The sequence below is a fragment of the Esox lucius genome, chromosome 12 (assembly GCF_011004845.1).
Source record: "Esox lucius isolate fEsoLuc1 chromosome 12, fEsoLuc1.pri, whole genome shotgun sequence".
NCBI lineage: Eukaryota > Metazoa > Chordata > Actinopteri > Esociformes > Esocidae > Esox > Esox lucius.
This window is the reverse complement of record NC_047580.1, coordinates 19,452,311-19,469,864: the sequence shown is the minus strand read 5'-3', so window position 1 is coordinate 19,469,864 and position 17,554 is coordinate 19,452,311. Positions and strand designations below refer to the sequence as shown.

The 17,554-nt window shown below is 39.5% G+C and overlaps 1 long non-coding RNA gene across 3 annotated transcripts in view; it reads left to right on the top strand.

Moving 5' to 3' along the window:
* The first annotated feature begins 573 nt into the window (after positions 1–573).
* The window catches only part of LOC105022968, a 73,507-nt gene continuing 56,526 nt past the window's right edge, over positions 574–17,554 (top strand). For all 3 annotated transcript variants that reach the window (XR_828942.4, XR_828941.4, XR_002197502.3), the window contains exon 1: positions 574–760. This is a non-coding gene — a long non-coding RNA (uncharacterized LOC105022968). The remainder of the gene's footprint in view (positions 761–17,554) is intronic.

Here is a 17,554-nt window from a genome sequence, read left to right as displayed (position 1 = left end):
TTTTGAAGATTTTAAATCTTTTTTGAAAAGGTTCCCCAAGAAGACATAGAAGTGGGAATGGAGAAGTTAGGTACGCCAGTTTATAAAAGGCCACTGTATCCCCCAAAAACATGCTGCTAAATGATGGACAAGCATCTCAAACTCGACTTTTGTAATGAAAGGCTGGTAGAATTATCCAGCAAAAATTATTTGGCTTAATCAGCTTTATCTACCAACAGCTTACCTCTATCCTAATGTAGCAGGCATACGTTCTGTTTTCAGAGGAGAGTAGAAAGGTGCGTTAAAGAAAACTGTATCCCTGAACTGGATGTTTCTATTATCTAGGGAACCGGCCGAGGGTGCCTTCCCACTCACCCTTTCCAAGCCTCAGTACTGGTTTTACTAAATTGAAATGATGATAAATGGTTTACTTGGTGGGTCACCGCCATATCATTATATGGTCACTCTAAGGCCAACCCTTAACGGTTGGTATACCAGACAACGTTGGGAAATAAAAATCCATTTCAGCTTTTCCAACTGATAACTGCTTACCCGAGAAATTCAATTAGGGAAAGACTCCTGTTCCTACTTTGAGCTGGTTTCCAGGGCTGATCTTGCGGCCAACTCGCCCCAATGTAAGAAATTGGAGAAAAAACAACAATAAAACAAGAAAAACTCAAAAAGGTGGCAGCTTTGATTAGGCATACTCTCACATAGTTCACCCTAAACACACTTAGTCTGCCCTAGTTGAAAAGTCACCGAAAGACGGCGAAGCCTACAGGTAAGAGTTTTAATTTTCACGCGCGCATTTCCAAAGATAACACTGAAAATGCTGAGCAACATGAAAGTAGACTATTCTTGTCTGCGTTGCTGATATTTACACCCGTAGGCAAACTGCCATTCGTAGGGTGTGAAATACGTTCAAAATAACACCTTTACCAGACGAATGGCAAACGGTGAACTGCTATTCTTGCAGTCCCCCCAGCCTTGGTCAGAACAGAAGCCTTTCGAGTGACTCAGGTAGGGTAGTGCTTTTGACAGTGCTTAGGTATGGTTAAAAAAAACACGTTGAAATTGGCTGATGTTACGCTTCTAACTTTCGATAAGACAAAAAACAGTCCACCACTCAGTCACAACTCTTAGAGACTACATACATATTAATGAACATCCCAGAAACGATGTTGTCAAGAACAGCCTGATTTTGTGGGTCTGGCCAGGTATTCTGTTTTAACAGGTGACTTGGTTGCTGCGTGAAAAGTTACAACAAATAGCCTAGGTGTAACGTAATGGCGCTGTCTATTTATGCCAAGCCTAATAACAATGATCGGGTTTAGCATTTTCTTAATTCAGTTCTTTAAAATGCGGAAGTTTGAAGGTTTTCTGTCTTACCCGGTCTTATCCAGCACATTAGATGATGAGCCTACGGTGTTTCCATTCTGTAGGGTAACATGGGGTAACCCGCCCCCTCCCTATTCTTTCAAAAAACACTTAAAGCGATAGTTTGTTCAAAAAAATCATAGTCCCCTTACTACCAGTTGGTCTTTCAGGCACATAGATTAATTTATTAATTAAACAATCCATAATTCTCAGTCAGTAATAAGTCTCAGTCAGTAATAAGCATTATTAGCATCGTCCAAATTCATGAATGGAAACGGTTTGTACCTTTATCGCAAAGCTGCATTGCAAGCGGAAAACTACTCTAAAACAATCCCAACTAAGACAAGCGCTGTTGTTTACTTCAAAGAGCATGACGATGTATTCCTCTAAATTAATTTTTTAATACAATTTTTAATATAATTCTCATTTCAAATAAATGGGTGCTTCCTGTGTTTACTGGTCAGTTTTGTGCACAATTATATCAATCCAGGCATTCCTTCGTGAAATAGTTTGTATATACACAGTAAACGAAAGTTAGTTAGCTAGAAAGCAAGTTACCTATTTTGTCTTTGATATTCACCTCGGACAATCACCTTGGAGATGGTTAATGTGTTAATCCCCAACCCTTGCCCAGAATAAATGTGTACTTTGTGTATTATAACATAGCAATCAGAAGTATTAAATACAATCTGTCTTGTCTCCACGGGTTCAACTGGGTAACTTAATGGAATTGCATTCGCCTTTAGTCTCAGGCTCCAACGCTAACCTTTTTCTCACTGGCCCTATTGGGCAAGTTGGTCTGAAATTTACTGGCCCAAAGTGAATAAAAAAAAACCATAATATTATTTTATTTTACCGATATATGGTATGTAAATATCATATCAGAATATTGATTTGTACCACAGATTTGCATTGTGGTATGAGACGAGAGCTGATTCAAGCAATAGCTGTTTACATAAATATGATGCATCATTACTTTTTAATAAGTGGTTATCAAAATATTAGCTACTATAAATATCATTATCATCTTTTCACTAAGATTTTTGCTTATTGAATGTGACAAAAGCATGAAAAAGAGTTAATATATTTATGGTAATAGATATTGCGCAAAACAGTACTTGGATGACCGGCTTCTTGTGTGTCACTGCTAGCAAGCGCTTAGGCAAGTTTAGTTAACATGACACTTACTGTCGTCAAGCCATGTCCATATATGGTTTCCCTATCCATATTCACTGACTACAGTATGTCATGGATGTAGTCCGTGAATGGTTTCTCCCTCTTCACAACATGATAGGCGGTCGTAAATAGTTTTTCATTTTGGCTACATGCCCCCTCATTCATTCGAAGCAGGCAGACAGACGTTCATTGGTGCAGCCGCAGAGATGTCAACAGCCTATTTGGCTGCAATACATACAATATGCTGCAGGGACTTACTGTAAGATCAGGTTTTCAGTAGTTTTTCGTTCCCTTAATAAACGACCCTGCCTTATTGACTCTTCGGGAATGAACCAGATGAACGGCGGTACGTTCCTTGCCACTATTGTTTTTGACCCTGTTCTTTTCAACCTGTTCTTTCCACAAAAACAAAAATTAGCACATTTGTTTTGCCTCATGCAATACCATATTTGAGTCCTGCTCTAGAATGCACTATGAACTGTGATTGGACAAAACAGACAAGCCATTGAATATTATTGGTCAGAAAGATGTACTGTACCACCCAGAGGGGGGAGAAGCGCTAGAGATGCATATTAATGTGAGAACAAGCGAAAATCAAAGGGGGAAGAGTGACAAAGATGACAAGCAAACATTTTAATACGATACAACAGACTTTAATGGGGAATTTGAGCACTTGTAGATCAATGTATACTGTTTTTAGAGTCCTTGAATATCTTGTAACTACTTATAAACCCCATGAGTCTAGAGTCTTTCTTCTGAGGGTCTCGGATAGGTATTTTGATCACCCGCACATGGTTACGACAAAACCAGACCAAGTTTAGAATCTTTAGGCTGGACCCTCCCAAGTTACTCTAATGATATTCTACTCATTTGCACTTGTTTTTTTGTACCTGATTCTAACTTAAGCCTTTTTCTGATGATGAAGGTAGGGGTGTACTATCTTTTTCTGCATAAGGAACTTGCATATTGGTTTATTTTAATAGCATATATGGGTAAAATATATTTTGGTACATAAAACACAGGCTTTGTTAGAACTTTATACACCATGGATCACTTGGGAACAATGTAAATCTCCCTTCAGTTTTCCTGGCCCAGTTGTGGAATATGCCAACAGTACCTATAAGGAATTTCATTCGTATGGAACCATTTTGTAAACTATGATTAGGTTCAGTATTGGCGCAGTTCCATTTGCTATCCACATGTCCTTAGTGCTATTGGTATTTAATGACTTGCTATTAAGTTGCTCCTTAATGTTTTTACAAAATAAAAACAGCTCTTTATGAATAACATTTATGGTAATCTGTTAATTTAGTTTTAAGGTTAGGTATAGGGTTTTGGATAATGTAAGGTTTAGGTTACGGTTAAGGTTAGGCATCACAGTACTGAGTAGTTAGGCATCACAGTACGCTGTGCACCGGAACCCCGCAGGGCTGCGTACTCAGTCCCATTTTGTACTCTCGGTTCACGCATGAATATGTGGCCACACAGAGCTCCAACATCATCCTTAAGTTTGCGGATGACACAACCAGCCTGACTCTCATTGCCAACAGTGATACCGCTTAGGGAGAGGAGGTAGGGAACCTGGTTTCATGGTGCCAGGACAACAACCTCTCTCTCAACGTCTGCAGGATGATGGACATAATTGTGGACTTCAGGAAGCGGCAGAGGGGTGGGTAATGCCCCCCTACACATTGATGGATCTGAAGAGGAAGAAGACTTCAAGTTCCTCTGTGTGTTCATCAAAGATTACCTCACCGGGTCCAGGCAAGCCGACTCTGTAGTGAAAACTGCCCAAAAGCGACTATACTTCTCGGAGACTCAAGAAATTTGGCATGTTTGCAAAAACACTCACCAGCGTCTACAGGTGCACCATCAGGCTGCATTACTACCTGATACGGCAGCTGCTCTGCTGCTGATCGCAAGGCCCTTCAGATGGTGGTGAAGTCTGCAGAACGCATCATTGGCTGCCATCTCCCCTCATGTTGAAGGCATCTACCACACCAGATGCCTTAAGAAAGCACAGAACATCAAAGACCACAACCACCCAGGCTATAGTCTATTCACACTGCTGCGATCTGGTAGACTCTACCTGAGCATCAGGGAACGCACTTTCAGGCTCAAACAGTTTTTTTTTAAGGCTTCTCAACCAGCAACACTGATCTAGGATCATATTGATCACATGAGCATTCCAAATACTCTGTCTTCTATGTATATTCAATGTACATTAGAATATTCTTATGTACCATTCATAGGCATATTGCACATAGGTCCGGAAATATTTGGAGACTTACACAATCTTCATACTTTTGGCTCTGTACAACAACACATTAGATTTGAAATGAAACAACCGAGATGCAATTGAAATGCAGACTTTCAACTTTAATTTAAGGGGTTGGAAAAAAATATTGTATGAAAGGTTTAGGGATTGCAACCATTTTTATACCCAGTCCCCTTATTTCAGGGGCTCAAATGTCATTGAACAAATTAACACAATCATAAATAAAATTTTCATATTCTAATACTTTGTCGAGACTCCATTGCAGGTAATGACTGCTTGAAGTCTGGAACACATTGACATCACCAAACACTTCCTCCATTGTGATGCTTTGCCAGGCCTTTATTGCAACTGTCTTCAGTTGCTGTTGGTTCATGGGTCCAACACTACTGTTGTTTGTTCCTTGGGGTTTAAGGCCAGGTGTCTCTGTAAAGCACTTTGTGACAACTGCTGTTGTAAAAAGGGCTTTATAAATACATTTGATTGATCGATTGATTGATTTCTGCCTTAGGTTTTGTCTTCAGCAAGTGAAATGCATGCTCGATCAGGTTGAGATCAGGTGATTGACTCGGCCATTGTGGAATATTCCACTTTGACTTAAAAAGTCCTGGGTTGCTTTTATAGTATGTTTTGGATCATTTTTCATCTGTAAACTGAAAAGCCGTCCAATCAACTTCTCAGAATGTCTTCTGTCACATCATCAATTAACACTAATGACCCAGTGCCATTGGATGCCATGCATGGCGATGCCATCACACTGCCTCGACCGTGATTTACAGATGATGTGGTGCAGTGGATATAAAAAGTCCAAACACCCCTGTTAAAATGCCAGGTTCTTGTGATGTAAAAGAATGAGACAAAGAGAAATCATGTCGGAACTTTTTCCACCTTTAATGTGATCTATAACGTGAACAATTCAATTGAAAAGCAAACTGAAATCTTTGAGGGGAAAAATTCAAAATAAAAACGGGGAGTAACTGCCCCTAGCGGATGTTTTCTGATGGTAGGTAAACAGCACTTCATGTGTTGTCACTGAAGTTAATCTCTAGTCATTAAGGATAAATAGCACTGGGATATGTCTATTTATGTATCATAATTTTCTGTTTATAAACCGCAACCACAACAGTTAATACATGGGTGCGGCTAATACATAAGTATACCTTTTTTTAAACCGTAGAGGTCTCAGAAACTCATGTAGCAAATATGATACAATTGGCATTACAGAGTTTTCCAAAACATTTTACAAATATTTATATACAATGTATGTACCGTTCAATTCTCTGGACAAATGTGGTTTATATATGGGTGCGGTTAATACTCTGGTTTGTATACACACATGAAGCTGTAAAATTAATGGTGCAGTTTATACAGTGGGGAGTATTTGATACACTGCTTATTTAGCAGGTTTTCCCATTTACAAAGCATGTAGAAGTCTGTACTTTTTATCATATGAACTCTTCAACTGTGAGTGACGGAATCTAAAACAAAAATCCAGAAAATCACATTGTATGATTTTTAAGTAATTAATTTGCATTTTATTGCATGACACAAGTATTTGATACATCAGAAGTGCAGTACTAAATATTTGGTACAGAAACCTTTGTTTGCAATTACAGAGATCATATGTTTCCTGTAGTTCTTGACCAGGTTTGCACACACTGCAGCAGGGATTTTGACCCACTCCTCCATACAGACCTTCTCCAGATCCTTCAGGTTTTGGGGCTGTCGCTGGGCAATATGGACTTTCAGCTCCATCCAAAGATTTTCTGTTGGGTTCAGGTCTGGAGACTGGCTAGTCCACTCCAGGACCTTGAGATGCTTCTTACGGAGCCACTCCTTAGTTGCCCTGGCTGTGTGTTTCGGGTCGTTTTCATGGTGGAAGACCCAGCCACGACCCATCTTCAGTGCTCTTACTGAGGGAAGGAGGTTGTTGGCCAAGATCTCGCGATACCTGGCCCCATCCATCTTGCATGGAGCCCCTGACCAAGAGAGATTGACCGTCATCTTGAACTTCTTCCATTTTCTAATAATTGTGCCAACGGTTGTTGCCTTCTCACCAAGCTGCTTGCCTATTGTCCTGTAACCCATCCCAGCCTTGTGCAGGTCTACAATTTTATCCCTGATGTCCTTACACAGCTCTCTGGTCTTGGCCATTGTGGAGAGGTTGGAGTCTGTTTGATTGAATGTGTGGACAGGTGTGTTTTATTCAGGAAACAAGTTCAAATAGGTGCAGTTAATACAGGTAATGAGTGGAGAACAGGAGGGCTTCTTAAAGAAAAATAAACAGGTCTGTGAGAGCCGGAATTCTTACTGGTTGGTAGGTCATGCAATAAAATGCAAATTAATTATTTAAAAATCATACAATGTGATTTTCTGGATTTTGGGGATTTTTGTAGACCTCTACATGCTTTGTAAGTATGAAAACCTCCAAAATCGGTAGTGTGGGTAGTGTGGGTCAAATTATGTGAGGTTTATATGTTGGTGTCCAAAAGCATTATTTTCAATATTCAACAAATAATGTATGTTCTTGTTACCAGACTGTGACATTTGTCTTGTGTCCTAAATATGCTGAAATTTAAAAAAAAAGGCTCTTCAGATCAAACAAGAAATTCGAACTAACCGGCTGAAGATTAATACAGTCTTTCTAAATGTTAGTAAAAATACATTCAATCCTTTTAAAACAAGCTAAATGAGCTACTCATGATATCTGTTCAGCACCCCTCTGCCATCAGCACCCCTCTATCAAAACATCTTCCTGTGGCTGTATCTGTCAGGAGTAATGAATTACCACACTTAATAAATAACCGGAGAAGGAGCACGACTTTATGACTGCGCAACCAGCAATAATCTTCATTCAGCACAACCAGCAATAATAATTTGGTAAAACCACTGTTTTTAGTGTTAAACTACAATGGCATTTTTATTTATATTTGTTACATTTCATGTGGATTAACATTTTCTACCGGAAGTTGTAGTTGACTTTCATTCATTATGGGAACAATAATCGAAAACATTAAAAGAAAAGTAATCGTGTTTGCACCATATCATTTTTTGGTGGAAGAAAAATTTAAGTTGTGTGTGTGTGTGTGTATTGTAAGCTGAAAGTTCAAGTAGTGCTTAAGAACAGTGTTTCAAAATGTATATTTTAACATTTTAACCATTGAGCCGTAAGCATTTAGGAGGTCAGATGGTTCAATTAATTATGGACAACTTTGTTTTTGTGGAGTGGAATGGGCTTAGTGTGCATTCCATGAATAACAAAAGTTTATAATATGAAAGAGTAGTTGTGAAGTTGACAGCCATCAGCTGACAGCCATCAGGAGAAAAAAAAATGCGAGAGTCCTTGCTGTCCCCAGTGCTCCTTTCCCCAGCTTGCTGCTTAGTAAGACTGAAGAATGTAACAGCATGTTGCTGCTGTCCACAAATCTGCTTCCAGCTGGATACCAGCCAGCCACTCATAGTCAGGGCAGTGTTACAGGTGCTGCTCATCTCACCTCTGCATGGATGGAGCCCTACAATGTCCATCTGTCTAAAGCCCACAAAAGAAGTACCCCATGTGACAAATGCTATGACAAACACTAACATTCTCAGAAAGATCTAAAATCATCTAAATCCTATGTTGGTCTTTCAATCAGGCCAATCCAAGCTTTAGCTTACCCAGCCAATAATGTAGTCTTTGAACAGAGACAGAATTTCTGTCAGAGTTGTAGGCAGGACACAGGTGCAGAGTTAAAGAGAATCATCCTTTTAATGTTCTTCTTCATGACTCAACCAGAAAACACAGCTTACCATTAACTGACGCAAACAGCACACAATGATCAACAAATTGAGGAAAAAACATAGCAACTTAAATACGGTCCCCAATTAGAATCAATGCGGGACAGCTGCCTCTAACTGGGGACAACAACATGCCTAGAGGCACCTATGCGGTCAGGTCTGACTGTGGCCCCCCGGCGCATAGAGATGCCTAGAGACCCCCAGCCATGCCCTCACAATTTCTGATGTCTTTGTCTTTTAGAGAAGCTGTCCTGCAAGCTATAGGTTTTACGATCGAACCTCCTCACAGTCAAAACAAAGTATGCATTTAGATTTGTTCTGGATAGACAAAAACTTTGCTGTCTATAACCTTCAGTATCTACATTATAGTAAGCCTAAAATAATACTGTTTACGGTTATAAAGTATTGCAACTATTTCTTGGTGATTTTCAAAGTACGCGTCCATGCTTTTTGGGTCAGGATAGACAAAAATTATAATTAAGAAATATTAAAACTTGACGTGATGTTAATGCATGACAGAATTATATAATGTCAAGAGGCTATACCAACACTTAGCAGCTGTATAGCTTGGTGACATAGTGGTTAAAGACACACTCTTTCACGTGGGCGATCCGGGTTTAAATCTCTGGAGGGCAACAATGATCAACGCTTTTTATTGTGGGCCGGCTGAACTAGGCTTGCCTGGTTTCTTGTTCTGTTGGCTCTGTAACAAAACTGTAATGGGTTAATTTGGGTGTCAGTGTAGGTTTTGGGATGGGACAGGACTAGGCATTTGAAGGTTTTCATGATTTAAATTGCTTGCATGTGCGGTGCACATTGGGGACGTGTTTTCTCTTGAATTACATTTTGAATTGCTTATGTTGGCCTGCTGGATGTGTTGAAATTTAGATTTTCTCAGATTTAAGTAAAACATTTTTCATTAACCTGATTTGTATTGGCACACTCACAATATACTAATTATCCACAAGGTTTGGTGTTCTGTTTTCAAAGATGCCTTTCTACAAACCACGGTTGTAAAGAGTGGTCATTTCAGTCTTTGTGGCCTTTCTGTTAGCTTGAATACATTTGGTCAGTCTCTTCTGATCCCTCTCATTAGAGAAGCCATTTGTAAGAGGCACAGAAATGCAACATGTATTATAAATGGCATTGGGGTTAAAATGTTAATAGTTGGTAATTGTTGGCATATTCATGCTCGGTAGATTTAGCATCTTCCTGATTAATTGTTTATTTTTGTCCGGTCGTTGTGTAGTTGCCAGTCCAAAGAAATTGGGATAAAGCTCTGGAGAAAATTTAAATAAATATAGAAATCACTTTTTAGCTATGGACAAATACACAAGCTGATATGGACCTGAAAAGCTAACTGTTGGCCATATGTCTTTTGACACGTAAACTAAAATTCCAAGTACATAAGGGAATTTTATTTTGAAGGTTAACCTAGACTTTCACTGTTCCTTAGCATAGTTACTACCCATACATCACTGTATGTCATCACTATACAATTTTTTTTGAGTGTAGGTAATTGTTTTAAATGTTATGATACTGTGTCCAGAATATATAGCTATGACAAGTCACTACAAGTCATATTTTCATTTTACAGACAGACCACTTACATGTTCAATGTTGAATCCCCTTGATACCTTACCTAATTGGACCAATCATATGCTACAATATCACCTGTTCAGAGTGGACAATGTTTGCAGCACTGTCATCATACATAGTTTTCCTCAAATGTATAAAAATACATAGTTAGTATTTTACAAGTACAGCACACAGAGAGTAACTAGACAGTAACTAGACATGTACTTAACATTAACAGCTAACACCATTTTTATTTGCCAGAACTTAGGCCAGAGGTGTCGAACCGGTTCCACGGAGGGGCAAGTGTCTGCTGGTTTTCGCTCTCACCTTGTACTTGATTGATTAATGGGGTCACTAATTGGTTAGGTCTACCCTCACCTGGTTGTTTAGGTCTGAACTGGGAGCCCATTTAAAGGAAAAACCAAAAACCTGCAGACACTCTGCTCTCCGTGGAACCGGTGACTTAGGCTAAGGAAGTTTTGTAGTATATAAAAACAACATTAATTTGCTTCTTCCACCTTTAATGTGACCTATAATGTGAAAATTATTTTGAAAAACAAACTGAAATCTTTGAGGGGGAAAATAATAATAAAAAATAACAATAGCCTGGTTGCATAAGTGTGCACACCCTTAAATTTATTTTTTTATAGCACTCAGTCTTTTTGGGTAGGAGTCTATAAGCATGGCACATCTTGACGTGGCAATATTTGCCCACTCTTCTTTGTAAAGGTGCTCCAAATCTGTCAGATTGCAAGGACATCTCCTGTGCACAGCCCTCTTCAGATCACCCCACAGATGTTCAATTGGATTCAGGTCTGGGCTCTGGCTGGGCCATTCCAAAACGTTAATCTTCTTCTGGTGAAGCCATGCTTTTGTGGATTTGGATGTGTGCTTTGGGTCGTTGTCGTGCTGAAAGGTGAACATCCTCTTTATCTTCAGCTTTCTAACAGATGCCTGAAGGTTTTGTGCCAAAATTTCATAATGTTCACCTGTTCATAATTCCCTCCACTCTGACTAAGGCCTGGTTCCAGCTGAAAAAAACAGCCCCAAAGCATGATGCTGCCACCACCATGCTTCTCTGGGGGCATGGTGTTCTTTGGGTGATATGAAGTGTTGTTTTTGCGCCAAACATACCTTTTGGAGTTTCTTCAGACCATAACACATTTTCCCGTGTACTTTTGGCAGATGTGATGTTTGTTTTTGCAACCTTCAGCCGGGCTTGGATGTTTTTCTTTGTAAGTAAAGGCTTCTGTCTTGCAACCATACCCCATAGCCCTTTCATATGAAGAATATGGGAGATTGTTGTCACATGTAGCACACAGCCACTACTTTCCAGAAATTCCTGCCTCTTGGAAGCCTCCCAGACCAGTTTTCTTCTTGTCTTTTCATCAATTTTGGAGGGACATCCAGTTCTTGTTAATGTCTCTGTTGTGCCATATTTTCTCCACTTGATGATGGTCTTTACTGCGTTCCGTGGCATATCTAATGCTTTGGAAATTATTTTGTACCCTTCTCCTGACTGATATATTTCAACAATGACATCCCTCTGATGCTTTGGAAGCTCTCTGCGGACAATGGCTTTTACTCTGAGATGCAACTAAGAAAATCCTACTAGAACAGCTGAACTTTATTTGTGATTAATCATAGTCACTTGATGGCGGGTGTGTAATGACTTCTATTTAACATGAGTTTGAATGTGATTAGTTAATTCTGAACACAGCGACATCCCCAGTTATAAGAGGGTGTGCACACTTATGCAACCAGGTTATTGTAAGGTTTTTATTTTTCATGTTTTTCAATTGAATTGTTCCCATTATAGGTCACATTAAATGTTCTGACATGATTTATCTTTGTCTCATTCTTTTACATCACAAAAACATCTCAGGGGTGTGTAGACTTTTTTTAAAATCCATTGTACCTATCCACAGTGGGTACTTAGGGTACTTAGGGTAAGATTTTTAAGACCGTAGTCTTACTGGTATAATTCCCATGAGGTGGTATCAGCGGGTACTCTGTGCTGGGGCACATTTTTTGAGATGGTATAGGAAGTTTTGTAATGACGGTTAAAAGAGTGCTGTTTTTAGAAACTTTAGCTAAGGGAATATTTCACTTTGTTTGTACTTCTGATTTTTTTTTAAATTGTTAACACATGTTCAAGTGATTAGAAAACCGGCAGCATGTTGCCTGATTCCATCTTGTACCACACATTCCCTCAGCCCAGCCGTTCGTCTTCCTCTCCCCATTGGTAGTGGAAAGCCCAACTGGAAGCTTCAGATGAATACATTCTGTGGGTCATCGTGTTCCTAGTTTTGTCTTTGTTGAGACAACTCAGTTATTGAAAGAGTGAACTATAAAGAGAAACTAAACACACATCTGAGTTGCAAATCACATTTAACTAACCACATGTGAAAATTCTGTTATGGAAGATAAAGTTAAAAAACAAACCCATCTATGCATCAGTACCAGTACACTGCTGGTAAATGATGATGTACTAACCAGCACTACACATGTGAAAGGACTGTGTATTCAAATTTGTGCCACACAACGCTCCTACGCCTTGCCTTATAACATCTACTCGACTCCACAGATATAGTAGTTTTACAAGAGCAAATAGTGCTCATGCGTTTTTAATCATTATTGTTTTTATTTAAGTGCGGGGGAAATGTCTTTTTTGCATGCTTGATCAACCAGTAAAGAAATCCAATAAAATTGAGGCTCAAGGTGAATTGCATCCAGAACAGTATATTCTGTCTCCGACTGAAGGAATTCTTCCAGGGCAAAATAAACAAATCACACAGACAACCGTAATATAGGGTTGATTTTGAAGGCATGAAATAAGTATCGATTAAATCCTTCAGTTCATAGATGGAAATAGCTTTTTTGGTAATTTGTCCTAGGCCCTTTCAATACCGAGGAGGTAGTGCGAGAAAGAGATGGAGCGGCGAAGACAGGATTCGAGAAAGAGAGATAGAGATTGCAGGTAAGGGGAGAGCTCACAAGACTGAGAAAGGGACATGCTGCCCCTTTCCAAGCTCATTATCATTCTTAATAAGCCTTACAGAAAGAAGGACCATTGAGTGTAAATGCACAGTAATCCTAACACCAGCCAAGGTTAGTGGGAACGTCAGCACAAGCACATCGTTCCCAGCTGGCTACTTTAGAACAAGGGAGGGGAAAAAGAGGACGAGATAGTTAAGGATACAGCATATATTGTCATTAAGGTGACGGAGGTCCTTCTCTTGAGCATGTGCCTTTTTAGTAACCCTTCATATAAGGCCTGCTGGTATAGTGTCTTATCATGCAGTTATAAGGCTATGGCAAAGAAGAACATGTATCTTCTATAATGTATGCCTTATCAGTTTCACCTGCCTTTTTTGACCGATCTATGACTTGCAGCTCATTAATGTGCCAGAAGCAATGCTGTTAATTAGTGAACATGTAGTAAGGACTTGTATGAGATGAAAATAATTTGGATTAAGTTATTTGTCTTGGCTGTTTCTCTACCATTCAGTTGAATTACCCATTTGTGATTGTGTGAGAGAGGGAGAGGGAGACAGAGAGAGGGAGAGAGAGACTATGGTATTTCTTTTTGGGCATTTTTTTCATATACAGACAGTGGGAAATATTGAGGAATGTGTGTTCTAAAATCCACAGGAACTGAACCTTACCTGCAGTAGATATGCATTGGAGACTGCATTACTCTAGTAATGCAGTGACAGTGTTTACCGACAATGGCAAAAAAACAAGATTGGCCTTTATTTTGCTGGAGTTAGATATTTGAACTAAACTCATAAAGCTCATCTACATTAATGCTTTTTCCAGATACATGGTTCTAATCATTCTATTGAATGTAGAAAATGGATGTACCTGTCCCAGAATCACGCTTTTTAATATTAATTCTTTAAAAATACTAAATAGGGGACAGTGGTCTTTTTTTCCTGAAAAAGCAGTGGTCTGTTTGAACCCATGTGCACTAAATGTGTACTAGAGGCAGTGGCCTAGAGCACTGGAACATCCTTGGCCACAGAATGCCTCCTTCAAAGAAACAAAAAGGCAAATCATATGACGTTGTGTGAGGGCTTCAAGAACGCAAATGGATGTGTGTACCAAACTGTTTGGATGTGGTCTAAAAAGTGAGCAGAAAAATGAATTGTCTATGACCAATTAACTCAAAAGACATTTCCCATTATTTGGCTGTCTGACCATGTTGATAGTAATTGAAAGTAAATTGCTGTATTTCTTTAGTGTAGACTGTAGATACAAATGTTGAGTCTTGAATTAAAAAAGAAAAATTCTATACCCACTTGCCCCAATCCAATTCATCTGTCAAATTAATCAGATATCTGATGACATGACAGGCTTATGTTAAGCCATCTTAAACCATCGTAGTTCATTGAATTCTGTTTTCGTACTAAGCTTAATAAAGCTTGTTATTGTATGTGGTTTTTGCCGGACCACGTAAGCGGAACTGGCCAAGAAGAGCAAATGCCTCTTACTGAGTGAGTGACTGACTGATTGACTGCCCCTTGTTAAATTGCGTAGTGGTTAGAGACGCGGGCTCTCATGCAGAGGACCGGTGTTTGATGCTTGCTGCAGTCAAAGCAAATTATGCATTAGGATTTGTTCAGGATAAACAGAAACTTTGCAGGATACAACCTTCTGTAGCTATGTTATAATTAGCATGAAATAAAAAAAATTACGGTTATATTGCAACTATTTCTGGTGGATTTTTAAAGTACACATCCGTGCATGCTTTTTGGTCAAATATAGGCTAGATCACAGTAAAAGAGACGATTCCCTAATTTTTTCACTTGACGAAAAAGTAATCGTCACCTATATTGAGTAATCGTATCAGTGCCATCCACAAATGAAAGAACTTAGCATTGTTATGCCATGAAATGAATTAGCTTTGGCTGTGGATATTTAATCTTCAGTCTCACTTGCAATTGCTCAATTCTTATGACTACACCAAGTCGCGAGTTAGTAGATACTAGTAAGCCTATTACTGGCTAATAAGCTGTTAAAAAGTCCAGTGGCAAATGCCATAGAGGTCATAGATGCTGTTTGTGGTGCAAGTAAACTTAATAAGAAACATTAGTTAGTTTAACACAATGCTTAATAGTGTCTAGCTAAATATTAAAAATGATCTAATGTCGAGACACTATACTCAGCATACGTGTAGCTTTGTGGCGTATTGGTTAAAGACACTGCCTCTCATGTGGGAGATCCAGGTTTGAATCCAGTGAGAGCATCCCTACATATTGTGGGCTGGCCGAACTAGGCTTGCCTGGTTCCTTTTCCTGTTTGAGAAAAGCACCAGGTACAGTTGTGCTCAAAAGTTTGCATACCTTTGGAAAATTGGTAATATATGTAGCATGGGAATCACAATCAACTGTAGTTTATAACCGAATGGCACAATCATAAAACAAATCATGGTTTTTATACTGACCCCTGTTCAATAGTCTGCATACCCTTAGATCTTAATACTGTGTGTTGCCCCCTTTAACATCAATGACAGCGTGCAGTCTTTTGTAATAGTTGTCTATGAGGCCCCAAATTCCTGCAGGTGGTATAGCTGCCCATTCGTTTTGGCAAAATGCTTCCAGGTCATGCAAAGTCTTTGGTCGTTTTGCATGAACTGCACGTTTAAGATCTCCCCAAAGTGGCTCGATGATATTAAGGTCAGGAGACTGTGATGGCCGCTCCAGAACCTTCACCTTTTTCTGCTGGAAAGTCCAAGAGCGTCCCATGTGCAGCTTTGGTGCAGAAGAATGCAGATTGTCTGCCAGTATTTTCTGTTAACATGCTGCATTCAGCTTGCCATAAATCTTCACAAGATTCCCCATGCCTTTAGAGCTCACTCACCCCCAAAATATCAGTGAGCCACCACCATGCTTCACTGTGGGCATGGTATTCTGTTCACTACTGGCATTTGCAAGGCTTTGGATATCTTTTTATATCCTTTTCCATATTTATATTGTTCCATTACCTTGTTACGCATGTCTTTTGACAGTTCTTTTTGAACTGGCAGGGAGGGAAATAATCACAAGACAAACAAAATAAGATCCAATGGGCTGAGAATGAGAGGTGCCCTTTTGTCTTGTTCACAGTAATGACATTTCCGCATTTCTCTCACGTAAAGATGATTTACCCACACACAGATGTTCTCTGCCTAGTTCCTCGTGAACCTGCACTATTTAGTTACCTTTTTTTCCCCTTTTAAAGGTTAGGAGTGAAATTTGAAGCCTTCCCCCTAAATCACCATTGTGCTGTTGAAGTGCTCCTGTTGTCTTGACTGGGAATGTTGAGAGGACACAGCAGGTAGCATGGCTGGGAATGGGCAGGTGCTGCTGTGTCTATGTGTGTGTTCACATGTTGGCGACATTACATCACTACAAAGATACCTGTAGGAGCATCGGACTGTCAATAGCTTATACCCCCCACACCCTCTGTTTTGGATGCTGGTTGGGGCTTGGTTGACAACTGGGCTGACTCCCTTGACCCCCCCCCCCCAACACACTCACACCTGCCAACTCCCAAGGGAGCCTGGGAAGCAAAGAGCTATCACCATGGAGATTAGCTACACAGCAACCCCGCACAACGACAGCGGTCCATTGTGACTGGCGTGTGTTGAAGTGAGAGGGAGAACAAAATGTCACATCAACAGGTTTTTTTAATGTGTTTTTGTTTTTGCCATAATACTCAGTGGGATTGCTCGGGCTCAGATTCATATGCTCAACTACACACTGAACAGGCTGCCAGAGTGTGTCGTACTAGTATGATAAAGAATGTTTGAAGGGAGGGAATAAAGGAAAGCCATGAAATCAGCAATAAACCCGCTGAACGAACATGCGTGTTTCTCTATTAAACACTTAAACCCATGCCAAAGGGAAAAAATAAACCCGATCAATTTGATAATGGTAAATGAGTAAATCATAGAATCCAACTAATGTGTGTAACATTAATTTATGACATTGAGAGTACAATGTACAATGCAAGGTATTTAATTCAAAGTGGATACAATTTGGATTCCTCTTTTGTTTTATTGGTTGACTGAAGATCGTTCGGTGTATGCTCAATAGATTTGCAATCCGGATGTATTCCATTAATGAGCCTCAATACAACAATTGTGAATTTACCTTTATGGCGAACACCTAACTCTTATTCACTCTGTTCTAATTGAATGAGTGGTTTTTGGTCCTCTTCATACTGGCATCGCAGCCAAGTAAGTGTATTGCCCTGTGTCAATATGCACATTGTTTTTATTTTCTTTACCTTTTGTTACCAAGTATTTTTGTTGTAATGGCTGTAAAAAATAAGTGGTGGAAGCATCCCTACAGATACTATGCAGTAACAAGTACCACCAAGTAATTGTTCTGTGGTGGGTATGTT